This window comes from Myodes glareolus, chromosome 1 (assembly GCF_982192425.1).
Source record: "Myodes glareolus chromosome 1, mMyoGla1.1, whole genome shotgun sequence".
NCBI lineage: Eukaryota > Metazoa > Chordata > Mammalia > Rodentia > Cricetidae > Myodes > Myodes glareolus.
The window spans coordinates 100,002,926-100,018,777 of NC_142026.1; positions in this window are offsets into that span (position 1 = coordinate 100,002,926).

Below are 15,852 nucleotides of genomic sequence, written 5' to 3' on the forward strand. Positions count from 1 at the left end.
ATAGAGTTACAACAATCACAGACCCAGATGCCTAGATGCTAGAATTAAAACACAGTAAAAGCCGGGACAATATATCTCCACTAGAGCCCAGCAAGGTTACTATAGCAGGTCTTGAAATATGCAAAATAGATTAGGCACAAGACAAAGACTTCAAAAAGCTATAATGAATATGATCAGGAACATAAAAGAAAATATGAATAAATCTATGAAAACAGAGACAAACAGTAGAATAAAATGGATAAAGCTGTTTAAGTCATGAAAGTAGTAGTAGAATCAATAAGGAAAATTCAAGTTGAGGGAAAAGAGAAAATTAACAATTTAGGAAGTCCAATAGGAACCTCAGAGGCAAGACTGACCAACCGAACACAAGATATGGAAGTAAGAACATCAGTCATTAAAGACAAAAAAGAAGAAATGGATACTTCTGTAAAAGAAAATGTTAAATCTAAAAATATCAAGCACAAAATATCCAGGAAATCTGGGACATAATGAAGAGACCCACATTGGAGCACTGGACTGGGTTCCCAAGGTACAAATGAGGAGCAGAAGGAGGGAGAACATGAGCAAGGAAGTCTAGACTGCGAGGGGTGCGCTCATCCACTGAGACAATGGGACTTACCTAATGAGAGTTCACCAAGGCCAGCTGGACTGTGACTGATGGAGCATGTGATCAAAATGGATTCTCTGATTGTGGCTGACAATGAAGGCTGATTGAGAAGAAAGGACAATGGCACTGAGTTTTGATTGTACTGCATGGACTGGCCTTGTGGGAGCCTAGTCTGTTTGGATGCTCACCTTCCTAGAACTAGAGGGAAGAGGGGAGGACCTTGGACTTCCCACAGGGCAGGAAACCCTGACTGCTCTTAGGACTGGAAACCCTGACTGCTCTTAGGACTGGAGAGGGAGGGGGAGAGAGAGTGGGGGGAGTGAAAAACACTCTAACTCGAACTCGTGAGTGCTGGAATTAAAGGCGTGCACAATTCTAAATATCTATGCACCAAACTCAAGGGTACACAAGTTCATAAAAGAGGCAGAATTACAAATAAAGTCACAAATTGACCATCACAAAGTGATAGCAGAATACTTCAGTTCCTTGCTCTCACCGTCTCACCAATAGACAGATAATCCAGACGCCCCCCTCCAAAAAACCAAAAACCAAAAAACAAGCAAACAAACAAAAAAAGAACTACTGGAACTAAATACAAACCAAATGGAACTGACAGATATTTGTAGAGCATTTCACCCAAAGACAAGAGAATATACCTTCTCAGAAGCTCCTGGAAATTTCTCCAAAATTAGCAACATATTTAGACACAAAGTCTCAGCATATATAAAAAATGGATATAAGGCCCTGCATCCTATCTGACCACTATGACCATCAGCAACAATGGGAAGCTTACAATCTTATGGAAACTGAACAACTCACCACTAAATGAAAAATAGGTCAAGAAAAAAATTAAAATCTTTTTCTATAATTGAAAAAATGAAAACACAACATACCCAAATTTATGTGACACAATAAAAGCTAATTTAAAGTGAATGTCCATAGCTTAAAGTGACTATATTAAAATAAAATAAAAATAAAAAAGAAGAGATCTCATCTTACTTACTTAGGGTATACTTGAACTCCACAGGAAAAAAATTAAAATAATGTCCCAAAGGAGTAGATGACAAGAAAACAAAATCAAACTCAGGAGTGAAATAGATAAAACAAACAAACAATGCAAAGAATCATTAAATAAAGGAGTATTTTTTTTTTGAGAAAATCAATAAGACTGACAAAACTTTAACCAAATTAAATAAAAAGGAGAAGGAGAAGACTCAAAGTAACACGATTACAGACAAAGGTAAGGGTGAAAAACGAAATTCAGATAATCTGGTAAAAATTCAGATAATCATAAGCGCATACTTTAGAAATGTATAGTCATTAAATTGAGGCCAGCATGCAAAGGCCTCCATTGACGAGACAACAGCAGGACCTGCCATCCCCCATTCCTACTACTCCATCCATTCCCCCTGCTCCACAGATACCCCTATTCGCACCCCCCTCAACGTCAGCCTACTTCTCCCAGCACCATGTCACCCTACTGTCCCAGGACTCAAACTACTGACCCTGTGTCCCAGGCAAGAGCAGCACACGTGATGAGAGCATGAAGACGTGCTGTGTGTCAGAGCCGATCTAGCACAGACTAATGGTCTATGATGTCCAGAGAGGGTCCAGCCGCCATGTTGTTCTGCTCCCCTTGGCCATCAGGTTCAGAGTAGATGTGCCTTTTTCAGACTTGACTTCTGCCAGCCGTTGAACAAGGAAGCAATCACAGGCCATGTTTTCCTTGAAACTGCATGACTGTGGGTCGTATGATCCAGAGGGCAATGCTGTTGCAGAATTGAAGGCAAAGAAATAACTGCAATCTTCTACAATGAGCACAGCTATAAGATTTATATTTTCTGATTTCATGTGATTCTACAAGACAGTGAACACCGTGGAGTGCCGTCATGAGAGCAGACACACAGATGAGAGAGAGTGCAGAGAAAGACTCTGCCATCCACTGTAATATTTGGGAATAATTTTCAATGTAATTTTTCATCATTCCAAGTAAAGATCTTGGTAAACCTCAAAAAAAAAAAGAAATGTATAGTCATTAAATTGAAAACTAAGAGAAATGGCTAAGTTTCTTGATCTGCATCACCTACCAAAGTTAAATTAAGATCAGAGAAACAATTTAAATGGAACTATAACCAATGGTGAAGTATAAGACATAATTAAAAGTCTCCCAACATAAAAAACCCCAGCTTCAGATGGATTCAATAAAGAATTTTATCAAAATTTAGTGATTTAATGCTAATACTGCTCAAGTTATACCACAAAATAGAAACAGAAGGAACACTGCTCAACATTTTATGAGGTCACAATTATACTAATACCTAAATAATAAAAAGACTCAAAAAAGGAAGAATTACATACAAACCAGTGTCACTTATAAACATAGATACAAAATTTCTCAATAAAGTACTTGCAAACCTAAAAAAAAGTGAACATATAGAAATGCTGTTCACTATGCTCAAGTAGACATTATTCCATAAATACAGGAATATTTCAGTATTCATAACTCAGTCGATGACATCTACCTTACAAACAGACTGAAAGACAAAATCACATGATCACCTCCTTTTTTTTTTTACCAAAAGATGTAAAAAAAGGTTTTGATAAAATCTAACATATCGATTATTTGTGATTTCCACATCATGCATCTCAGTCCTCCAGGTCTGTCCCTCACCCTTCTCATCCCTACCCCACAAAAAGTTCACATTCAAACCCACAGTGGCCAACCAGCCCCTTAGAGGAAACAGAGGAAACCATCACATTGTGTAGGTTCAATGTGATGTCTCACATGGTAAGGCTCTTGTCAGACAACTTGAGTTTGATCCTTGGGACCCACATGGTTGAAAGAGAGATTCAACCACTGTAAATCACCTTCTGACATAAGCATACATGTGTGTGTCCAGACACACAAGTACAGATAAGTATACATATAATTGTAATAAAAATCTTAAAGATAAAAATGGATGCTCAAATTTAAAAAAAAAAAGCCAATTTCCTCTCCCAGTAAAAGGCCTGTGGAAACTAATGATATGAGATACTAAGATAATTTATAGCAAACCCACTACCAACATCAAACTTAATGGAGAGAAACTCAAATCATTTCCCTTAAATTCAGTAATAAGACACAGTTTTCCACTCCATATATATTCAATGTAGTATTTGAAATCTTACCTGTAGTAATAAGAAAACTAAAGGATATCAAGGGGATACAAATAGGAAGTGAAGAACTCAAAGTATCATTATTTGAAGATAATATTACTGTATATATAAGTGATGCTATAGCAATCCATTAGGAAACTTCCACAACTGATAGAAAAGTAGTAGGATACAAAATTATTACCCCCCCAAATCTGTAACCTTTTATATACAAATGAAAAACAGACACAGTGGCAACAAAAAACCCATATAATATCTTTGGAGTAAAGTATCTATGCTCTAATCAAGTAAGCATGACAAAAAATTTAAAATACTGAGGACTAAAATTGAAGGAAATACCAGAAGATGAAACAACAGTTCTCTTATGCTCAGGAATAGGTCAGTTTAATATATTAAAAGTGACCATCCTGCCGAAAGTAATCTACAGATTCAATGCAATCTCTGTTCCGATTCCAAGATTATTCTTCACAGATCTTGAGGACACTTTTCAGCTTCACTTGCCAACACACATACACACAAACAGGATAGCTAAAACTACCTTGAATAATAAAAGAACTGTTCTCTCAGGTTCAGTGTGGTTGGATTTATATTGAGGTCTTTAATCCATTTGGACTTGAGTTTTGTGCATGGTGATAGATATGGATCTATTTTCATTCTTCTACAGGTTGGCATCCAGTTATTCCAGCACCATTTGAATTAGGTGTTCATAGGGTTGTGGGTTAACTGTATGTGGATATCACTATCACCAACTTCAACTTGAAGTACTGAGTAAGCAAAACTATTAAGGAATAAAAATAGTGTGGTGTTGGCATAAAAACAGACACATTAATCAATGGAATCAGACTGAAGACCCAGACAGAAAATCACAGATATCTGGATAACAGATTTTTTTAAAATAAAGAGCAAAAAATACATGCTTGCAAAAGGTACCCTTTCCAATGCATGGTGCAGGGCCAACTGAAAGGCTGCAGGTAGAAGAATGCAAATATAACCCTATTTATTGCCCTGAAGAACACTCAACTCAATATGCATCAATTAACTCAACACAAAACCTGATACACTGAAATTGACAGAAGAGAAGGTAGGGATTCCTACTGAACTCATGGTACAGTAAGGACTTCTTGAATGGAACACCAATAGCACAGATAACAACTTCATTTAGTAAGTGGTATCTTATGAAACTAAAAAGCATCTTATGGCAAAGGACACCATCATTCATACAAAAGAGCAGCCTACAGATTGGGGAAATATTTCAGCAACTACATTTCTGATAGAGGGCTTATATCTAAAATATATAAAGAACTCAAAAGCCCTACACATTGAGACAACAAATAATGCAGTTAAAAATTACAGTATAGATCAAAATAGACTATTCTAAAGCACAAATGTTTTAACACAATGGTTAAGAAGCATTTAAAGTAATGTTCAATATCCTCAGTGATCAGGATAACCGAAAATCAAAGTATTGAGATTTTTGTCTTACTTTATCAGAATGGTGATGGTCTATAAAGCAAATGACAGCTTATATAGGATGTGAGATAAGGGGAAATCTCATTCATTGCTGCTCGGATACAAACTTGTACAATCATTATGTAAATGATGATTCTTCTGGAAATGTGGAATATATTTACCTCAAGGTTCAGGCATACCACTCTTGCATGTATACAAAGAATTCCACATCCTACTAAAGAGACACTGTCTCATGTATGTTTATTGATGCTCTATTTGTAATAACCAGAAACTGGAAACAGATTAGATATCTGCCAACAGATGAATGGATAAAGAAAATGTGAAAAATTTATAGGACGAAATACAACTAAACTGTTGAAAATTAAGTAATGCAATTCACAGGTAAATGGATGTAGTTAGAAAAATATCCTGAATGAGGTAATCCAGACAAAAATATAAATATAGTATGTATTTGATAATATATGGATGGATCTTGGCACTTTAATTTTGATAAGAGGGTATAAATTATATGATCAAGGATGTTAGGTATAAAGTACTAGGGGAGAATTGGGTCTCCCTAGACATGGGAAATAGTATAGATAACCATGGATAGACAGAGTCAAGGGAACAGACAGAATGGATCAAACAGGAAGAAGGGGCGGGGAAGACAGTAAGAGAGGAAATATGGGAGTGACCACTAATTTTCCAGTGGAGGAAATTACAGAAATCTAAAAGAGCAGAAGCTTCCTAAAACATCAATACATATGAAAGTTATCTACATGGAATCTCCACAAAATGGGGAGATTTAGCCCCAACTAGACATCTCTCATCACCAAATGAAACCATCAGTTCTGGCAATGGGATACATTTAATGGGGTTTGGGGCCAATGAAGCCTCAAATAAGCCAGGATATTACCAAGGCTATTGCTGCTCTCCACAAACTGATGCTAAAACCCTGTTGCTGAAGACAACACCTACATAATTCATTAAACACATAGAAGTTGAGCTGGTACCTACCTGGAGCCTCCTTCTCTACTGACTACTGTTCACTGTGCCTTCTAAGGTACAACACAAACTTCCAGAGGAGAATGGTAACCACCACTCCAGCTACAAAATCTGCAATCTGCAATGGTGCCCTGCCTGCAAGATACGCTAGGGTAATAGTGACACAAAAGTTATGGGACTAACCAGCCAATCTGATTGGATTTAAGACAAATTCCATTTAATAGGACACATTTGTAAAACTACTTGGGTACCCAACACCCCTGACACTAGACAGGTCAGGGACCTAGAGAAGAAACAAATACTACTGTTCTCCTGAGGGAACTAAGCAATAAAATTATTTCTAATGATATTCTCTTATACTCATAGGTCAAAGTCCTGCTCAGTCATCACCAGAGCTAGTTCCTCCTCCAGGAGATAAGAGTGACTATGGAAACCCACAGTGGGACAATGTTTGAGAGAATGAGAGACCTTGGAACTCAGTCATAAATGGGATGTCCCCATCAAATCTCTCCCCCTTAAGACTCAGCAAACACTCTGGAAGAGGAGACTGAAAGATTGTAAAAGCCAGAACAGACAGAGCACACCAAAGAAACAAAGCCTCCTGGACACAAAACTGAAGTTCATATGACTCAAACAGACTATGGGAGCATGCACAGGCCCTACACAGGTCTAAACCATATGAAGTCCCTGTGATGAGAGAAGTAGACACAGCCCCTTTCTTTAACCAGAAGCTATCTTCAACTGATAACCACTTGCAAATGAAAACGGAGTTTTTTTCCAATGGAGTCTCACTGGGTATATAAACCACTGCTAAAGCCCAGCCACATGACCAATAGTAGATAGGCAAACATTGAAAACCGGCAGCATTCTTAAATGTTACTTGTTAAATAGTGTTTTGTTTCTTCCATCTTACAGGTCTGTTGCATATATGTTACGATTTTTTATTTTTTATGGAATTTCTGCATGTAAACTTGTGTGTCTCTGCATCTATATGTGTTTCTTTTGATTTTTCTTTGACACTTTTTCACCTACTTGTTTGTTTTATCCTATTCTAGTGCTATTGTTTTTACTTTATCTTACTCTACTTTATTTTAATTTATTATTATTTTTAGATGCCAGTTTGTTTTCCAGAGAGAAAGAATGAAGGAAAAAATGGTTACAGCCAGTCAAGTTTTGGCCAAAGGGGCAATAGAGGAACTCCCATACAAGCCAGGGTATTGTTAATGGTATCTGTTTCTCCCTCACGAACTGAAGGTAAGGCCTTACTGCCAAAGACAGCCTCTACTCAAACCAGTGAATATGGAGAAGTTGAACTGGTGCCTCCCTAGTACCTTCCCCACTGCTGACTACCACTCTGGAAAATAGAAGGTACTCTTCACATTACGAAAGGAGAAAAGTTACAACCTTTTGATATACAATGGTGTACTACCTGCTAAAAACGACTACAGCATAATTGTCATGAAATTTGTGGGACTAACCAGTCAATATCTGACTGGATTTAAGGTCTACTCCATGAGATGGAACTCACCCTCAACATAGTTTAGATGGCCAAGAACCTGACACTAGATAGGCCAGGGACCTAGAGGAAATCAAATACTAGTATTCTATTTAAAGGGCCAAGCAACATAAAGATTCCTAACAACATTCTGCTCTATCCATAGATCAGAGTCTTCCTCAGCCATCATCAGAGAATATTACTTCTAAGTAGATAGGAGTAAGGCAAAGACCCACAGGTGAACAATGTGCACAGAGTGAGAGACCTTGGAACATTGAATCCCAAATGGGATGTCTATATCATGTTCCTTCCTTTTTGGCTCAGAGAATCCTGCAAAAGAGAAGGCAGAAAGATTGTCAGAGCCAGAGGGATGGAGCACACCAAGAAAGCAAGGCCTTCTGAACATAGCAGGACTGACACACATATGAACGCACGGAGCCTATGGCAGTGTGCACAGGTCTAAGACTGATGGGGTTCCAGTGTTGAGAAGGGAAGGTGGACACAAGCCCCATCCCTAACTCAAAAGCTGTCTCTAATTGATAACCACTCAGAATTGAAAAGCTGTTAATCTCCAGTGGAGTCTCACCATGCAAACCATTCGTAAGGCCAGGACTCTGAACAGTAGTAGATGGCTAACACGAAATGAATTTGATGACTCTTTTTGGAGGTTCTTTCTTTCATAATGCTTTGTCTTGGCATTATTTTTTTCTTTCTTACTCTACTAATCCTTTGTGGATATATTATGGTTTATGTTTTTATGATTTTAAGGAGATTTCTGTGTATCCCAAAACGTGTGTTATTGTACCAATGCTTCTTGTATTTTGAGGGGGTTTTGTTTGTTGAGATTTTGGTGTTTTGTTTTGCTTTTTGTTTTTCTTTTCTGACTTTGTTGTCTGTTTGTTTGTTTTGCTCTACTTAGGTTGGTTTGTTTTTATTTTATTACTTTTAAGATGCCTGTTGGTTTCCAAATGAGAGCAAGCAAGAAAGGATGTAGATTGGGTGTGTGGGTAGAAGAGAGGTGAGGATCAGTGAGAAGTCAGGGACGTGAAAACCACAATCAGAATACATCATATTAAAAAGTTCTATTTTCAATAAAAATATATATTTAAAAGCTCATAAGTTTTGAAGAGGCAGTAAAAAGTGTGAAAGAAAGATGAGACTAGGTGGAGACATTACAGGAAGCAAAAGTATTGTATAAATTAATAAAATTCTCTAAAAAGGAGTTCAGTGAAAGTTATTTTTAAAAGGGAAGAAACTTCTGACTGCTGTTTCTCATCCTTACCTTTCTCATTTTAATACAGCCGAGTAAACAAATGCACAAAAGTCTTACTTAGCAATAAATGTTAAATCTCAGTATGGATCATCTTTGCCAGGATTGTTCTCTGTGATTTTATCTATCCTGAGAACAATGATGCTCTTCAGGACCATTCTCTATAACATGACTTTTCTCATCTTCTAAAATCTGCTCTATTAGAGTGTCTTCTACTAGGGTGGAGCAATAACTCTACTAATAACCACTCTCTCTACAGCACGAATTTGCATGGCTTCTAGAGTGTCTTCTACTAGGGTGGAGTCTCATATACTTTACTCCTATCAGCTAGACTTTAAACATGCTACAATAAAGGCATGAGGTGACCCTATACAGGACAAAACCTGGGTAGTCTGAAACTCACTGTCCTTTCTTAGTATTATGATCAAGGGCTTTATAAATATATTATACAATATATTAATTGCAGCTAAAGTTCAATTTGTTGTAATTATATTTTGACATGATCAGGTAGAATAATATCTTTAAAATGAAAATGAGAGCACATAATTAACCAAGAATTTATGTTCCTTCTATGTTTTATCTCATCCTTAAATGAAAACAGAAGGGGTGAAAGTTGGCTTTGGAAATGTTTAAGAAGGAAAGAAGTAAGAGATGACAGAGATAAGAATTAGCCAAAATGAAGAGAGTATGAAAAATAAAACAAAAACGTTTTCTCTTGAAAGGCAATTAAATACATAATTTTAAAAAGTGTTTAACTTCTTCCTCCATACATACTTGATTTTACCTGATTTTGTGTTGTTTAGGTCATAAGCATACAGTCACACCCATTGTGAGTTCCTGTGTGCCTCTCGTGTGTCCAGAAGCCTATTTCTTTACAGTTATTCACTACTGTTGGCTCATTTAATCTGTACACTTTCTCTTCTGTAATAATCTCTGAGCTTTTGGAAGGACAGGTGTGATTTTAATCTCACATTTTGGTAAGAATAATCCTGATTCTTTTATCCTCTGCGTATTGGCCATTTTTGGATTGTTGCATGGAAGCCACTTGTTCTTCCCAGTCACCCAGCTAGCTTAGACCCAAAATAATCACACAGAATCTGTATTAATTAAATCACTGGTTGGCCTATTAGCTCTAGCTTCTTATTGGCTAACTCTTACATATTAATTTAACCCATTTATATTAATCTATATATCACCAGGAGATCGTGGCCTACCAGCAAATTTTAGCACATTTATCTTCAGCAGTGGCTCCATGGCAAATCCCTGACTCTACCTCCTTTCTCCCAGCATTCAGCTTAATTTTCCCTGCCTACCCAAGTTCTGACTTTCTATAAGTCCAAAGCAGTTTCTTTATTCATTAGTGGTAATCACAGCACACAGAAGGGACTCCCATATCATTGGATCTCTGTATTAATTAGTGACTACAGCCAGAAGATGTTTCTATGTTAGATATTGAGAATTACACTATTCTCTGGGGACTAAAATACATATCTAGGCAACACTTTAATGTTGTGTCACATTTTCCTCCAGAATCTACAATCTATAAATCCCAATGTTGTTGGTCCAGGTAACAGTACTAGGTAAAGAGCTATTAACATGTAATTGCTGCTGGAGAAAGAAGAGTAAGTTTTCTCTTCTCCAGAAAAGCTACTAATCCATGATCATACTAGTTAAATTAAGTGGACATAGTTCCTATGAACAATTAAGAAGCAAGAATTTTGAAATTTGGTCTTGAAAAATAGGCTCTTCGAAGGACATATAGGGTGGGGGTATTTTGAAGTATGAGTGAGGCATACTGAACCAGCAGAAGTGTCAGCAGCAATGTGAAGAAAAAAGCTCATAAAATTACATAAAAACTATCTGAAACCATATGTAGTATGTACCTGTAATCATAGCACATGAAAGCCTGAGATGTGAGGATTACAGCAAATTCAAGACCAGTATACCCTATCTCGTCAGGTTCTTGTCTCTGCCGATAAGATAATAGGTTTGGTACAGTGGAAAGGGTACAGTGTTTAAGAGCACGAGTTGCCCTTGCAAAGGATCTGTATTCCATCCCAATACCCAACTATGACTAGCAACCATCCATAACTCTCGTTCCAGGGGATTCAATGTTCTCTTTTGCTCTTTAGGGGCACCAAGAACATACATGTTGTACATCCACACATGTTACTAAAACACTTTTGTGTATAAAGACAATGAAAATAAACATAGGAAATACAAAAGAGGTAAATAAACCAATGAATGTCAGCTATATGCTTCCATATATACATTGCTCTCAACATATTTACCTTAGAATATTCTTGGAAGAATAATGAATTAGTTATTAAAAACAACATTGAAATATCTGAAAATCCATAATTCAAAATTAATACTCAACAATAATAGATATATAAGCAAAAATTAATTGAAAATAGATGGAGGAGGGTCATCTGTCTATGTGTTACTTTCATTGGTTAATAAAGAAACTGCTTTGGCCCTTTGACAGGACAGAAAATTAGGTAGACAGAGTAAACAGAACAGAATGCTGGGAGGAAGAAGGCAATGAGTAGTGCCATAGCTCTCCTCTCCAAGATGGATGCAGGTTAAGATCCTTCCCGGTAAGCCACCACCTTGTGGTGCTACACAGATTATTAGAAATGGGTTAGATCAATATGTAAGAAATAGCCAATAAGAGGCTACAGATAATGGGCCAGGCAGTGTTTAAATGAATACAGTTTCCATGTAATTATTTCGGGGGTAAGCTAGCCAGGATCCAGGTGGGAACACAGCCTTCCTTTTACAGAAAATTTACTTAAACATGAAGTCATTTTAAATATTAAATATACAGGAAAGTATTACTAAATAGCAATTATATGGTTCAGCAAAATATAGAGATTTGATTTCAGAAATTCAAAAATAATTATTACACTGCAATAAAATTGAAAATTTATATTTGTCAATAACAAAGATGAATATATATATAATAGTATATAAAACAGGGACCCTTCACAAACCAATTAAAAATCAGCACTAAAGCATGGACAAATGAGTTTCAGAGACATAACCACAACCAAATACAGATAGTTTTTAAACAAGAAAAGATGTTTAACCTTAAATCCTAAGAGAAAATCAAATTATAATAGTAATAAAATGCTTTTTATAATCATTAATTTCTTTTTTTAACTAAAAAAATGAAGATATCTGAGAATATCAGTGTGGATGTTGATATGTATAAATAGTTCTTATTTCTGGGACACTAGTATTTACAAGGGAAGTGACCCTCTTTGGAAAACAATTTTACCATTACCTTGTAAAATATATTCATTTTAGCCTCTGATGCTGTATTATTACATGAGTGCTAACAGAGACTCCAAACTGGTCTACAGAGGTACATGCCTGTTGAAGGTTAAAGATATGCTAAGAAAGTAGTCTGTAGAAATGCCGGACCAATTGATGCCTCCAGACTTAGTCCTCTTCTTATGATCCATGATAATATAAAGGATCTCATTGTATCTACGCCACTGTACAAACACAACTGTTGAACATATTATTTGTTAAAACACAGGAGTGGCATAAAGTGGAGAAAAGGCAAATCAATTGATGTACTTAAACAATGAAATTAATTTCAAGTAGGGGGTTAACTAACTATAAGTATAAACAGCAGTATATGTGAATTTTGTAAAAAATTATAACCTCAAAAATGTTCTTTTTGTATAAAAATAAGAAAACTTCAGTGATTTGAATGATTGATTCCCCCAAATAAAAAAAACACTTTGCTAAATCTGCTTCATTTTTACTTTAATTGAAAATAGATTTTTTTCTCATATAATACATCCCAATCATAGTTTCCCCTCCCTCTAATCCTTACAGTAAATCTCCACCTCCTCTCTCCCCTAGATCCACTTTCCTTCCATTTCCTTTGCAGAAAATAGCAGACCTCCTACAGGCAACAGTCAAACAGGACAAAACAAGATACACTAAGACTAGGCAAAAGCCCGCCTATTGAGACAGAAAAAGGCAAACCACTAGGAGGAAAGGGGTCTAAAAAGCAGGCAAAAAGAGAGAAAAATCTGTTTCCATTGTTAGGAGTCCCACAAAAACACCAAGGTAACATCCATAACCATATATGCAGAAGACCGGGTGTAGGCCCATGCAGGCCCCATGCTTTCCACTTCAATCTCCAGGAGCCCACATGAGCACTGCCTAGTTGATTAAGTGGGTCATGTTCTCCTGGTGTCCTCCATCCCTTCTCACTACTACAGTCTTTCCTCTGCCTATTGTGAGGTGTTCCCTTATGTTAAAGAGCAGGAACCTGATGGAGACCTCCTAAATTTGCCTTTGGTTATATATGAACATATAAAAAGAAAGGAAAATATAAAGAAACTAAATTCAAGCAGTATATGCTTTGTGTATAGAAAACAGTTGTGTATTGTATATATATGCATATATATCTATAAATGCACTAGGCTGTGCATGTATGTGTACATATTAAAAGTGCTTCTAATTAACATAGCAAGAATTTACAAGTCAAAATGTGTTTGGTTTTCTGACAACCTCATTTTATGCTGGTCTAATGGCAGGAGGTCTACAGGATGGGCTAGAGAAAAAGGGACTTGGTGTAGTGAAGCATTAATGAGAATATTCTACATGTAACACAGGCTGTGAAGCAGAGGACACTACTGAGTATGAGTGGGAGTAAGATGCAGAACGAGGGTGTGTGTTTATTTCTCATGTAAGTGGGATGCACTTGTTGGGATGGGTGTGGAGTGTCTTTCACCATTGATGGAGACTTGGTTCCTAAGTAGATGTAGCAGTTGAACATTTTAAATATAAAATACATGGGCACATGTCCTTGAAAGGACCCTGGACTCTTAGTATATCTCTATCTCTGTGTATCTGTGTGTTCTGTTTCTCTCTCTCTCTCTCTCTCTCTCTCTCTCTCTCTCTCTCTCTCTCTCTCTCTCTTCTTACTTAGAGAAAGGCTCCTACTTTGTTATCCTGGTACTATCTCACAGGAATGATTCATAGAAAAGGAAAACTGATGGAGACGAGAGAATAGGAAGAATGGAGAAACAAGAAGGCCCAGGCTGGAAGAGAATGAGACAAAAGGCAAACTATACGGGCTAAGCTTTGAAAGTGGCATGAGAATATATACTCACAGCTAATGGGAAGCAAAGGCTAATGATGAGACGTTACTAGGTAGATTGTTTCCATAAACTGTCTGAAACTGACAGAGGAGTTGAAATTACACAGTAAAGTCATGTGAGATACAGAAAGACATGAGGGAGCTGAGAACAAAATAAGCAAGATCACACCAGCCAAAAGAATAAGAAGAGCAGGTTTCGCCTTTGAAATCTAAGTATTGCTGATTAGAAACACAAGCTGAAGGCCCTAGGAAAGTAAAGCTGCGAGGAAAAGAACCAAATAAAACTAAACAACAACAACAACAAAAAGTCAGAACCACATTTAGGTATAATAAACGCATTAGAAATTCTCTGCTTCCTGAAACTTTTGCCAAGAGTCAGGAAGATGAAACAGCACAACTTTAACTTTACTTTAATCATAGTTATACAAATGAACACAGTTACAAATTGGAAGGGAAATGTTGCCAATGGGAATATTTATAGTTTCCCTTTCTGGGCTATAATCTCCTTTGTCACTGTGAAATAAAGCCAGGATACATTTTTTAATGATAGAAGAAAATGAATTTTTTGAGCTAATTGTGATATTTTAGAAATTTAGTGATTAAGTTCCAGAAGGAAATTAAACCCTTTTATAGTATTATCTGGCAGGGTTTTTAACTATTGCTACAGTGATGAACTGCCAGATAGCAAACACTATAGAAGATAGAAAAGAGGCGGACTTTCATCAAATTAAATGAAAGCGAACATATTAAAGATTACTAAGAGACTTCAGATCTTCTCAGACTGTGATAGGTTTTTATGACTCAAGATATTGTAGGTTGAGGAACATATGGATAGCGATTAGTAAATGTCGTATTACTCAATTGTGTATTTGTAACAGACGTGTTCCCCTTATGAAAATCTGTCATGATTTACATTGTGTATTAAAGTAAACAGAGTATACTTTGCTAAATAAATCCCATAACTGTGACAGATCAGTTAATAAAGTAGAAGTTCCTGCATTATTCCTGTTGCTGAATGCTAATGTATTTGGTTCTGAGGAGATCTCACAGTGGAGTCCAAGTTGACTTCCATCTTACAATTTTCCTGCCCTTATTGCTGCATTTCTGGAATGATGACATTTATCACCATGCCTAGGCAAAACTGTGTCTTTATTCTGATATTCTTTCATATACTAGCTCAACTCACTTGTGCTTGTTCCCTTAATTAATAAAGACTATTTTCTCTTAGAACTACAAGCTTCTGTCAAGTATTTTGACATCAAACTTTAGCATAAGGTCTAGACTTTAGACTTGTAGTTGAGTTTGTTATTCAGCCTGACATGTAACAAGGTCAGATAATATGTGGCTTAAAGACAAATTAGTAAAATATGAGAAATTTTGTAAATATTATTATTAGTAGTATTAAATATTGTAAATTCATGGTTTTAGGTATATTGTTTGCTGACCCTCTAATTTGGTTTTATCATGTTAACACATTTGGTTATTTATTGGACTACATTACTAGCTGATTAGAGGTCACAATCTGCCATGGCCTGGCAGCTTACCTTAATAGCTCAGTCAAATGGAGCTCCCTCCCTGCAGCAGAACCTACTGCCTCTACTGTCCTTATCTGGAGAATGTCCCTGGGCCTGGAGGCCTGACCTTATCTAAAAGCTGTCTCTAAACCAGATATCTTGTTCATCTTTAGCTTGAACCTTGACACAGATCTCTGGTAAAAAGTCTTATTCTAAGAACTCTATTATAGA